Source organism: Sturnira hondurensis, unplaced genomic scaffold (assembly GCF_014824575.4).
Source record: "Sturnira hondurensis isolate 20B ecotype Veracruz unplaced genomic scaffold, ASM1482457v3 Scaffold0010812, whole genome shotgun sequence".
Taxonomy (NCBI): domain Eukaryota; kingdom Metazoa; phylum Chordata; class Mammalia; order Chiroptera; family Phyllostomidae; genus Sturnira; species Sturnira hondurensis.
In genome coordinates this window covers 2,366,420-2,378,834 of record NW_028083443.1, presented here as the reverse complement: position 1 = coordinate 2,378,834, position 12,415 = coordinate 2,366,420, and the positions used below count along the sequence as shown (strand labels likewise).

The following is a 12,415-nucleotide window of genomic DNA, read 5'->3' as shown; positions in this document are numbered from 1 at the left end:
ACTTATGATGACAGATGTCGTGATTTAAAATTAGTAGCAATGATATATATGCATTTACAGCCCGTAACACTGGAGATACTCAATAGTTCAACTTTGAGTTGCATTCAAAATGTAATAATTTTTAAAAATATGGCTTCATACTACTTTTAAGAAACATCTAGTAAAAGAGTTCATATATCCATTTAAATAATACCTAGAGCTAATCAAGAAAGTCACTTTCAAAGTCACTTAATTAGGATTAAGTTTTAAAATATATAAAGTTTGAAAGTAACTCTGGGATTATATACCTCCAATGACTGACAGATAAATGAAGTATCTGTTCAATGAAAGTTACAAAATTTCACCATGAAGAGTACTGCTTAATAACATTTATTCCACAGGGATCAGAGGTTTAAAGAAGTTGTTAACCTGAATTTAATAGGTCAACTATTTCCTAGGTCTTAACAAAGTAATCTTGCTGGTTAAAGAATCTAGTCAACAAATTAACGCCTTAAACCTCTTCTACTTCCCAGACCGTCACCAGTCCCAAGACCACATGCCAAACACTCTTCTCTCACTACTGGGTCCTTCTGCTGGTCTTCTCTAACCAGGACAATGGTCTAAAAGGAAAGTTGGAAAGTGAGAGTTGGAAAGGGGAAAATTCTCTGGACCGTCAACTTGTTTTTTACTTAGTCACTGGTCAAATGAAGAAAAGCTGTAGCCCCACGGACCAAATACCGTGGCGTCCAGGAACACAGTGACCTCTACAGCGCCACCTGGCTCATCATTCGACTTCCCACCTGCAGTTAACAAGGGAAATTAAAAAAAAATCTACTTTAGTAGTAATTACACTTCAAAAGCATGTTTAAAAGTTCCCTTTTATAGAAGCAAATTTTCCCTTAGGCTTGACTGCTAAGGTTTAAGTCAAATTTAAAGACGGGAAAAAAATAGCCACAGAATGTGAGACGAGGGCCTGTGTGAAAGAAATGACTTCACCAAAAAGAACAAGTGAGGAGTGACCTGATCACCCATCACCCAACCATGTGATGCTGTCATGCAGGTTCTGGACAGCTGCTCTCAGGGAGACTCCAGCCACAGCACAAGCTGTGACAACCGGCTAGAGTAACATCCAAGTTCTACATCGCAAGACTGGGATTGGTTAAGAAAGTTGCTACAGAATTTAATTCTACGAAGAAACAGGCTAGATAATCTTGTGTCTGCACGTAGTAGGTCCCCCTTCCCCACCTCCAGAAACTAAGGATAGACTAGATAACCACTAACAGTCCCCTGACCTTGACCCTGTATGTTGTGATGGAAAATCCCAGCCCAGTAGGCTATCAGGTTGCACTAGAAGTTACTAAATAGAAGAGAGGTGGAAATGAAATGTGGACAATCCTTTCTACATCACTCTTCTTTCAGTAAGGGGCACAATGCGTGTGGCTTATATTCCCAGTGGCAGAAAAGGCCTCTGACTCACTAATCTTAAAAGGTAGTAGAAAGTAAACATAAATTTAAGAGTCTTGACCAAAAAAAGACCCCTTTCTTGGGGGGCAGGAGGCTAAAAACTAACTACTTTCATGATTTTATTATAATACCTGCACACAGAAGAACATTAAACTATACATGAAAGTCTGAAACAGCCACACCCACTTTCCAGGAGTTTCGTCTCAGAATTGGGAGGCAATTACATAAGCAGGTATATAATTTGAAATAGACAACCTAGGCAGCAGGCTTCCCGCGGTGAAAAGATCAGACCATTAGGGTGCACACACTCTCCTTCCTGCCACCTCATCTCTAGAACGTGACACTTTTATTTTCCCATTGTCAAGGTTTATTGCATTTCCACTCCATTCCACAATTATGATGATGACAATTTTAAAGTGATCCTGAGATAGCACACCACATAAATGTGGCTTTTCAGTGTTTCAATGAGACTCGTATCATGAACGAAGGAACTGGGAACCGGGAAAGGACCAAGGGGAAGAAAAGCCATTGCTGGCACCACACCCTCATCACGAGGTGAAGAGCATCACAGGCCCGCAGCTCACGCTCGCTCCCTTCCCTCGTCTCTCCTGGGTCATCTGGGGGCCCGTGTTCTCTGGATCTCGTGGGTGTTTTTCCTTATACTTTTCCACCATCGAGACAGGAGCACAAAGTAAAATTTTCCAGATCTTTGCAGAACCCAACACCCCTGCCATTGGCTCCATCATGTATAACGTGCCTACATACACAATTATAGTTTGAAAATAACTTTCCTTGAAAACTTTGAAGAAAACACTCATCTTTCACCTAGCACCCAGTACTGCTTATGAAATGTCTGAGGTCTGTTACCATGGCAGATAGCCTCTTTCTTCCTTTGAACATTTTTAGGACTTTCTCTTTAACTCTAGAAAACCTGAAATTCAGCCAAGATGTCTAGGTGCAGTTCTTTTTTTCATCTAGTCTACTTCATGCTGAGGACCTGCCTTTCCTCAGCTCGGGGAAGTTTTCTTGTTATTTATTGGTACTTTCCTTCCTCCAAAATATGTTTCTGCTTCCAAACCTGTTTAAAATGAGAGGTTCTGGATGTGTCCTCCGGGTCCCCTAGCTTCTCTGTTCTCTCTCTTTTGGGGAGATCTCTTTGACTAAATCAGGTGAGCAGCTTGATTTTTAGGCCTGTTCATTTTTTCAGGGTTTCCAAGAAGTTAAAAGTGACTTAAAGATTATTTGACTGCTTATTTTCCCAGCAACCTGCTCTTGTTTTGGAAGTGTATTACTGCCCTGGCTGGCGTGGCTCAGTAAGATGGAACATCATCCCACACACCAGAAGGTCCCAGGTTCAATCCCCAGTCAGGGCACATGCCTGGGTTACAGGTTTGGTCCCCGGTCAGGATGTGCACAAGAGGCAACTAAGGGATGTTTCTCTCCTTCTCTTTCTCCCTCCCTCCCCTCCAAAACCAGTAAGCATGTCCTCGGTGTGGGTTTAAAAAGTATATTCCTGTCCTAACTCTGAGCATGTAATTTCTCTGTCCTCCTAGGTACGCATTTCCTACAAAGTCCCTTGCTGTTTACTTATTTACTGCTGTTATTATTCCCAAAAAGCAAGTGAGATTTTTGTTGCTGGTTTATATTTATGAGTAAAAACTGAGTTCATCTTAGAGGTAACGAGCTTGAGTTTCCTCTGCGCTGACACAGGTATTACCCCCAGGGGCCTCTACCTTCAAGGAGAAAACTGACTCGGGCGCCATGTACAGGGTGGGCTAGTCCACCACACACTTGCCACACGGTGAGGCGGTGGGCCACAGCGGAGGACCTACCTCCCCAGTGCAAAGGAAGGAAGCCTTTATCCCAGGGGCGGGCTGCTTCAGAAGTCCATCTAGCCCCCTCCCAGCCCCTGCTCAGTCTTAATGTGGGTATCTGCAGTTACCGTGAACTTTGCTTCTCAGTCAGGGGTAGAAATCCCACACTCAGATCTCCCCTTAAAGATAGGGGTGTCTCTGCCCTGGCCCAATAGCTCAGTTGGTCAGAGTATCATGCCATACGCCAAAAGGTTATGGTTTGATCCCCGGTCAGGGCACATACGGGAGGCAACTGATTGAAGTTTCTCTCCTTCCTGCCCCCACACCCCTTCCTCTCTCTATCAATAAACATATCCTTGGGTGATGATGAAAAAAATAAGCATCTCATTGTATCCTCACACTAGACATCCCCACCACCTGTAGTGATCATCTGGGGCACAAGCTGGCAGCTCCCCCCGCTTAGCACATCCTCCTCCTAACCCGACACTCCTTACCTAAAAATGAAGGTCACCAACAATCATACAGCATGTACTTACTATATAGATACACACACACACGAATACACACACAACATGGCTAAATCTGAATTTCCAAAGATGTATTTTATACCACACACACCCCAAGCACACACACCCCATACAAACACACACACACACACACACATTTCTTGAAATACAATTTTACACCTATGACAGTGGGAAAAAATTAAACTCACAAGAGAAACTGACAAGAACTCCAACTCAAAAACATGAAACATGTTACTATATAAAGTTTTAAAGCTCCATGTATTATAAATAAATGAGAATATAAAAGCCTTATGTATCACGGAGAGTTTGGTCACATTTGAAGCTACCATTTCTTACGTTAAATCACCCAAGGAATTGCCCTGACCACCAGTGCAGCTCACTTGGTTGAACGTCATCCCACAAAGTGAAAGGTCGCCAGTTCAATTCCTGGTCAGGGCACATGCCTGGGTTGCAGGTTCAGTCCCTAGTTGGGGCATATAGGAGAGGAAACCAATCGATGTTTCTCTCCCTTTCTTTCTCCTTCCCTTCCCCTGGGAAGGAAGGAAGAAGGTAAACAGGGAAGGAGGGAAGAAACTCAAAATATTATTGAGAAATTCAGAAGAAAGTATTTCCAAGTTTATATAAATTAAAGAATCCCATAAAATGCTAAAAGCCTAACTTTACTCACATTCCAAAGATTTTCTAAAATCACAATTTCACTCTCCACATCTTTCCATATTTCAACAAAGGCTCAGTCACACAAGACAATTCAGGCAATACCCTGTAGCTTTCTTGTCTAGAATCATGTCATTTCTTTGCTTAAATCTATTCCAAGGCCTCCCAACCATCTTAAGATAAAGTCCAAAATCGTTAACTGCTTTGAAAATCCTGCACACTTCTCTAGTTTCATTGAGAGCTTTCATTTCATGCTTTCTGCCTCCATTAAACTCCCTCCGCAGTGGTCTGCCAGCTCCTCTCACATCATGAGTCTCGTCCATCTCAGGGCCTTTGCACACACTGGTCCTGTGCTCTGGACTGTTCCTCTGCCCCGCCCCCACAGAGGCACCGGCTGATTTCTTCCAGACTCTCCAACATGTCATAGCTGGCCACAGCCTCAGACTCAGGTGCATTGGCACCACGCCTTTTTAAGGGAAAGGGGGAAAAAGATCAAGAGCTGCTATACTGACAATGTTCCTTGACTACACTGCATACTCCAAAACCAGAATGGAGCCTGCCTCGCCACTGTACCCGTAGTATGCCGCACTGGGCCTGCACCAGCGACCACGCCACACATTCACTTCATGATCTAGCATGTCAATCATCTTTGATCAAGGCCCGGTCTTTCAGAAAAGGGCAGTCCATAAATTCTTACATAAGCTGATTCTCTTTCAGGCACATATGTCCCAAATAACAGGCATGATCTACCAAATAAATTTTTCCTGCCATGGAGGCAAATTTAATCAATCATCAAAGTAGCTCACAGAAGCAGTAACAACTGCTTTGGGAGACTCTCTATTGCTCCATTTTTCCATAGTGAGGAAGGTAACAAAGTAGTGTGTCAATTATACATTCATTATAACAAACATTATGCACTGTCGCAAGTTATTGCTTATTTTAACAAACACCTTCATAATCATGGTAAAAAGGCAAAATAAACACGACATTGAAACATGTAAGACAGAAACTGTAAATTTCATAGGAACACAATCTCAATTATTTGTTACTTTCTGTACTAAACTCCGAGAGTGAAGCAAATGCATTGGGACTATTCTGAATGTAAGAGCAAAGAACATATGTGACAGGAGCCCACAGCCATGAAATGTGTCTTTGATTTCCAGGACACGGGAGCAGCAGCAAACATTAAGAGACCATGCCTCTACACAAACATTTCAGTGTGGTTCCAGGTCATCTTTCCGATGAGAAAGGGAATCCTTTACAAAGCTCACCTAAAATGAACTGCACAGACTAAGTTTTAATTTTGTCTTCCAAATTTGACAGAACGCCTCAAGACTGGAAACATGAACTGATGGAGATAGCATCTCGGGCCACGCAAGGAGAGACTGGACAGGGTCCAGGAGACAGACACTTAGCAAGCTTCTTAATGTCTCAGTTCAATCCGTGGCTTTTACAAATGAAAGGCCACCTTCAGAGCATGAATTAGTCACCACTCTCTTCTTCATTGGCTAAATTTAGAGAGAAACAACATCATAACAACCAAGACAAGAATGGAAACTGGTATCATATGAAGATAAAAGAAAAACTCAATAACGAAGTAATATCTACTCACATTTGCTGAGCATAATCCCAGAGGACACGAGAGACAGTCACAGGGGAACATGACCCAAGACAGTGATTGTACAGGGTGACACTACTCGTGAAAACTACACCCACACTCCTCAAATGTGACCTGTCCTGATTCAATAGTTATGGACATTCAAGCATCTTAAGGCGAGATAAGCTTTTATTAACTGGCCCCAAATTAACTGAGCCACATATTGGGTGTTTCAAATTACTCAGATAAGCTTTTTGATCATCATTTGGTTATTTAACATCCCAGCCTCATGACCTGGACTTTAGAAAAGACTCTAGGTTATTAGTCTTATTCCAATTTAGGATATCATGTGAGTTAACGCTATCCATGAAAGTTCTGTGGGTGTTTATATTCTAAAGGGGTAGGGAAAGTGGGGAAGAATCCAGAACAGCATGTCAGAAATGGAACACATACAGATCTGAGAAGAAACGAAAGAGACAGACTAACAAGGTCGTCTTGAATTTTCTACTATTCTTGAATAAACTTCACTCATAAAACTTTTCAATTTGATTCCTAAATCCAACAAATGTCTTTATTTATAGGTAGAGAAAATAGAAAACCCCTAAAAAAATGCTATTAGTTTTCTGTAAAGTATAAACAGCTAAACAAAGATGATTCCCTGTATTTTTGCTTTCATTTCTAAATAAAGAACTGCATGTTAGGGACCCTGGCTGGGCAGCTCAGTTGGTTAGAGTGTCCTCCCAACACGCCAAGATCGTGGGTTCGATCCCCACTCAGAGCACGTACAAGCACCAACCAATGAATGCACAAGTAAGTGGCACAAAAAAATCAGTATCTTCCTCTCTTTTTCCTCCCCCCTTCTTCTCTAAAAGTCAAATTTTAAAACATAATAATTTGAAAAAGAACAGTGGCCCTGACTCGTGCTGCTCAGGGGGTTGGGTGTTATCCTGCAAACCCAAAGGTCCCTGGGTCAACTTCCACTCAGCGCACATGCCAGGTCCCAGGTTGGGGGGCGTGTGAGAGGCAGCCAATCCATGTTTCCCCGGCAATGGCTGTCTCTCCCTTTTTTTCCCTCCCTTCCCCCCTCTCTCTTAAAAAAATAACCAAATCTTTAAAAAATAAAAATATGAAAGAACTGTATATCAGAAATGTTGTCTCTATGTTTATAGCACTTCACATTTTTCAAAGTATGTAATTTCACATTTGACATTTCCTGAAATCTTAACAATAGCTCTGTGAAATCTGTTAAATGTCCCCACATACTAAGCAAAACACCAGAAAGAAGTTGGCGTGCTCCTATTTTTACAGTTCAGTCGTCATGAGGCATTATGGGCACTAAGTCTACTGCTAGATCAATAACTCTTCCACCATAACCACTCACTCGATAATTAGCATTCAGCACCTAGAACGTGATAGGAACTATTCCAGGCACTGGGAAGGGGAGAGCAATGAGCAAATCCCCACCCTCAGAACTAACGTTTTAATGAGCGTCACCATGTGATTTTTTTTTCTTGGCTTTTCTATTCGGATGCCATTTACAATACCAAATGTTCAGTGACTCTCTTTGCTCTCGATTCTAAGGAACTGAAATGTAGTCAAATTAATAAATCCCAAAAAACAAACATTCACAACTTAAAACATGTTTGAAAGCAATTCAAAATTAAATTAAGGTATAGGCCCTTATCCTCAGGTACTTCCAAATAGAAAGTATCAAATGTCGTTAAGACCATTTTCAAAAGAGAAGAAGCAACCAACATACTGAGTCTTGTCTAATATTGCATAGTCAAATAAGGATTTAGTGTTGTGGAAAGAAACTATAATTCTGGACTTTCTTAATTATTTTTAAAGCAATAAGGCTTCAGATTTAAAAGTATCAGAATATTTAACTTTCTGCAAATATTTTCCTTTTAATGTTACTTTCTGTACATTATCCAAAAAAGCCAATTACATTATTTAAATATATTAGGAAAGAGACCTAAAATTTAAGCCTTTACTGTGTCTACTTTGTAAACACCTTTATTTAATCTCTTCAGCTCTATAAATATAATGTAAAAAAGGCAGAAAAAGCTTAAGTAATTTGCCTACTTTGACTATTTAATACATAAGACTTCATAAATTATGAATATGAAATTAAAAAATCGGTTTGGAAAAGGGAAAATAAGTTTGGGGTCCACAATAAAGGTTTCAGTTAATTTAGTTAATATTCAATTAATTTCCCTATGAGAATTTAAGGGTACTAAACTTATATGCTAGTCATCTGTAAGAATATATACCTCATATCTTACACCAAAAATAACTGACACACATTTAACCAATTTGCGAAATTGTAGCTGTGAAAACAAAGCACTTCTCTTAGCGATACCCTTAGAACAGTCATAACACCCGTACTATCTCCCCATAAAATTAAATCTCACAAAAATATCACTTCCCTTCACTGTCTTCAGAAAAACAAACTTTCAGAAGGGCAGGGTTTTAATAAGCGTGTTCTCACAACCTCAAGACAAAACACTTCCCATACACTCCCCCATAACTTGCCAAGTTTTGTTACCTACAGCCCCAGTCACCAAGTTGCCAGGTGGAACATGAAGGTTCTCTGAGCACCTCCCGAATCAAAAACGGAGGCAGCAAGGAGACAGCCAGAGGTCCTTCCAGGAGTTCTAATCTGGAAGAGCTAGCTCATCAGCAGCCACACCCCTAAGGACATCCCAACACGGATGAAATTGGGAGAAATGCTGCCAGGTCCACCTACCGAAACAGAGCCTAACAAATTCTTACTCAGGTGCGTTCCTGCAAGGGCCTCCTCAAGCAGGAAGGAGTTAATTTGTAACCAAGAAAACAGCAGAGGCCAAGTTCCTAGGGTACAAGAGGGAGTAAGAAGAGGATNGGAGTTCTAATCTGGAAGAGCTAGCTCATCAGCAGCCACACCACTAGGGACATCCCAAAAGGGAAGAAATTGGGAGAAATGCTGCCAGGTCTACCTACCGAAACAGAGCCTGACAAATTCTTACTCAGGTGCGTTCCTGCAAGGGCCTCCTCAAGCAGGAAGGAGTTAATTTGTAACCAAGAAAACAGCAGAGGCCAAGTTCCTAGGGTACAAGAGGGAGTAAGAAGAGGATTTAAGACCAAGGGGCCGGAGGGTATATAAAAGGTCCACCCACTAGATACACTTGGGCTCCTCACAGCTGTGGCCCCTCTCCACATCATCTACGGGGAATCAATCTTTAATTTATGAGTAACTTTCATCGCCAAAACATCAGGGGCAAAAACCAGAAACCAAATATCTGAACTATTGGCCCTCTAGAAGCAGCATCTTATCTGAAGCCCAGGCTGACATGAAGGGACACTGCCCTGTCCCCTTTGGTAAAAGAGTGAGTGTGTGAGAGACGGAGCAGGACAGGATTACTGGACCCTTTCTTGGAAACTCGGCCCTAAGCGCCCCTTGTCATGGTGGTGGGTGGTCTCACCAAACAGTCTTTGCGTGCATGGAATGTATACAACCACGGATCATTCTGCAACAAAGTGCAGCAAAATAAGTAAATACTATTATTTTACATTAAGCATTGTGAATGGGGAAGCGATGTTCCAAGCTGATACTTCAAGAGATGCCCATCCGTCTTCTGGAAGGAAAGGATGGCTAGTAAGGAAAGTGGTGCAAAGACTCCACCTTGCTTAAAACATTGGAAACTCAAACCAAAATGGTAACAGGAGGCACTGAGCCACTGGGTTCAAAAAGAATGAAAAATTCATTTACTCCAGCAACAACACGTATGACAGGCCAGGTGTCCCGCTAGCCGCTGTGACCAACAAAACAGTCCCTGTCCTTGGGTATAAACGTATACACCGGTGAAGGGAAACTGACCCGGTCTCAAAGAAAATGCTCAAAAATAGTTATTTCCTGAAAATGCTGAGTGTTCAAGAGAGAAATGAAGTCTACATTTTCTACAAAAGAAAATGCTTTATTATAGAGTTACTTGAAACTTCTAAAATATGAAATGTGCACATTGTTCCGATTAAATATTTATGCTATGAGTAAAGTTTAAGTTGAAATTGTAATTTTAATGTATGTTAATTAGCTATTTTTGACAAAGGGCCCCTTAATTGGGAGCCAGTAAGAATTCTTCAATATGGAGGACTAAAGAATTCTTGTCTATTCTCTTACAAACCCACACTACAATGCAGCCAGACTTAAACCCTTACAAACCCAAGTGGATGGAAGTCCGAATAGGAGAGGAGACCCTAACAGACTAAGTCAAGTCATTTCACTCAGAAATGAAAAGACAGGTAAACACTAAGTAACGGATGTGGGTTTCAGCATTCACTGCTCCAAGGGCAGTGGGGGATAAGCCAACGAGAACCTAGGAAGGCTGCCGAATTGAAGGTACAATGAATGAATGGCAGAAGGGAGCAGGGATTCTACAGTGAAGCCAGAACAGGGTGACTGTTTCAAAGTCTCCAGGGAATGCCCTTGGGCTCCCTCCCCTGCACATACCGTGGCTCCTCTCCTGCTTTTCTCAAAGACAGCTTTCATTATTCAAACTGAAACAGAAAGCTGCCAGATTTAAGACGCTTTACACAAATAAGTGCACCCTACAAAACCACAGGAGGCGTAAGTGAGAAGTCAGCACACACTAGAGGGTCAACTGAGTGAGGGCAGGGACTTAACTGTACCATTGGACCACTACTGTACCATTACCACAGTGGTGCCAGGCACAAAGGAGGTACTTCATAAATATGCAACAAAGGGGTTTGGAAGAAGGGTTTTTAAGTCTCCAAGAAAGTAGAACATCAAAAAAATCAAAAATAAAAGAGAAAAATTAAAAATGGGAAATGGATCCAGGAGATTTAATGTCTGACTAAAAGGAGAATCTGGAAAGAATAAAGAACACTGGAGGGGAGGGGAGAATTACACAGAAAACCTGCTTGAAATTTTGCCAAGCTAAGGTTTTCAGGTTGCCTACTAACAGTCTAGCACAGAAATGAAGTTTCAAAATACCAGGAAGAAAAGATTCTAAAATACCTGGGGAGTTAATAAAAAAAGTCACAAGAATTAGAAAGGAGAATAAAACAGGACTTCAACAGCAAGCCTAAAGCTAAAATATAATGGAAAAAAACTGCCTTCTAAACTCTGTTGGAAATGGTTTCTAACCTAGAATTCTATACCTAGTCCAAAAGACAATAAAGTGCAAGAGAGAAGGTCCAATGAAGGCACTTTCAGACATCGGGGGTTCTCCACGTTTACCTCCCACATATCCTGTGTCCCCCCTCCTCCCCAAAGAGCAACAGGAGAACGTATTCTATAAAAGAAGGAATATAAAGAAGAGGAAGTCTCTGCCTCTAGGAAACAGGTGATATGACACTGAAGAGAGAACAGGAGAATTTTGCAAGGATGAGCGCAAAAGGAAGTCCCACCGTGACAGCTGAGCGGGGGCCTGCAGAGACCCGATTCAGAGGGCACTGCCAGGAGGACCAGTTAAAAAAAAGCCTTGGTGGACTTATATATCAAAAGATGATTCATTTGGAGAGTTGGGGAATAAATTAACGACCAAGACCAAAAAAAAAAAAAATCAAGTAAGTGTGTTTCTACCATTAACTTCAGGAAAAACAAAAAGTTAGACAAAGAAAAGAAACATAATAAAACATTGTGTGGCTGAGATTTTACTATTTCCATCATAATTGATACATTCTAAGATTAGTGAAAAGCTGCATGAGAGAATATGTAAAGACAAAGTATAAGGTATAAGGAGGGGGTGTTATAAAAAAATTAAGCCTTTACCACCCAAGGCAGAAAGCCAATGGATAATGTTTTACATCGACAATTCAAGTGATAGCCATATGGGATGGCATTTATAAACAGAGGCAAACAATGGTATCAAAACAAATGGCTTTTGTTAAATAATTACATCTGGGTAATAAAATGGGCATGGGGGGATGGGGCAGGAGCTTGCTATTTTTCTTATAGTATCCAGAAGACTAATACTTCCTAGACTACAGCCATATTGCTTTATAAAATACACATTTCAAAAAAATCCATCCAGTGAATAACCTAATCTGCTGGGTTACTTCTTGTCTCACATTGAGATTATGAATCTTAGGAACAAACACATTATTCTCACAGCAAGAGGATTTAGATTTATATACAAATTTAGCAAAAGACTAATTTTGGCTTTGAAATGCTAGTTCTCTGCTTAACATCTCTTATATGAAATTTAAATAAATTAAATCATGAATAAAACAGCAACTTGTCAATTCACTTCCTCAGAATCTCACAATTCTGCTATAGCCCCGTCAATGAAAGTAAAATCAGATAATAAGGCACTTAGTCTAAAGTCTCAAAAGCCACCACAATTAGGATTATTTCCATCCAATTTAACAAAAGCCTC

General features: G+C 41.0%; 1 protein-coding gene across 2 annotated transcripts in view; it reads right to left on the bottom strand.

Moving 5' to 3' along the window:
* Positions 1 to 12,415, bottom strand: part of SLAIN1 (SLAIN motif family member 1) — a 58,679-nt gene that overhangs the window by 29,997 nt on the left and 16,267 nt on the right. The window lies entirely within an intron of this gene.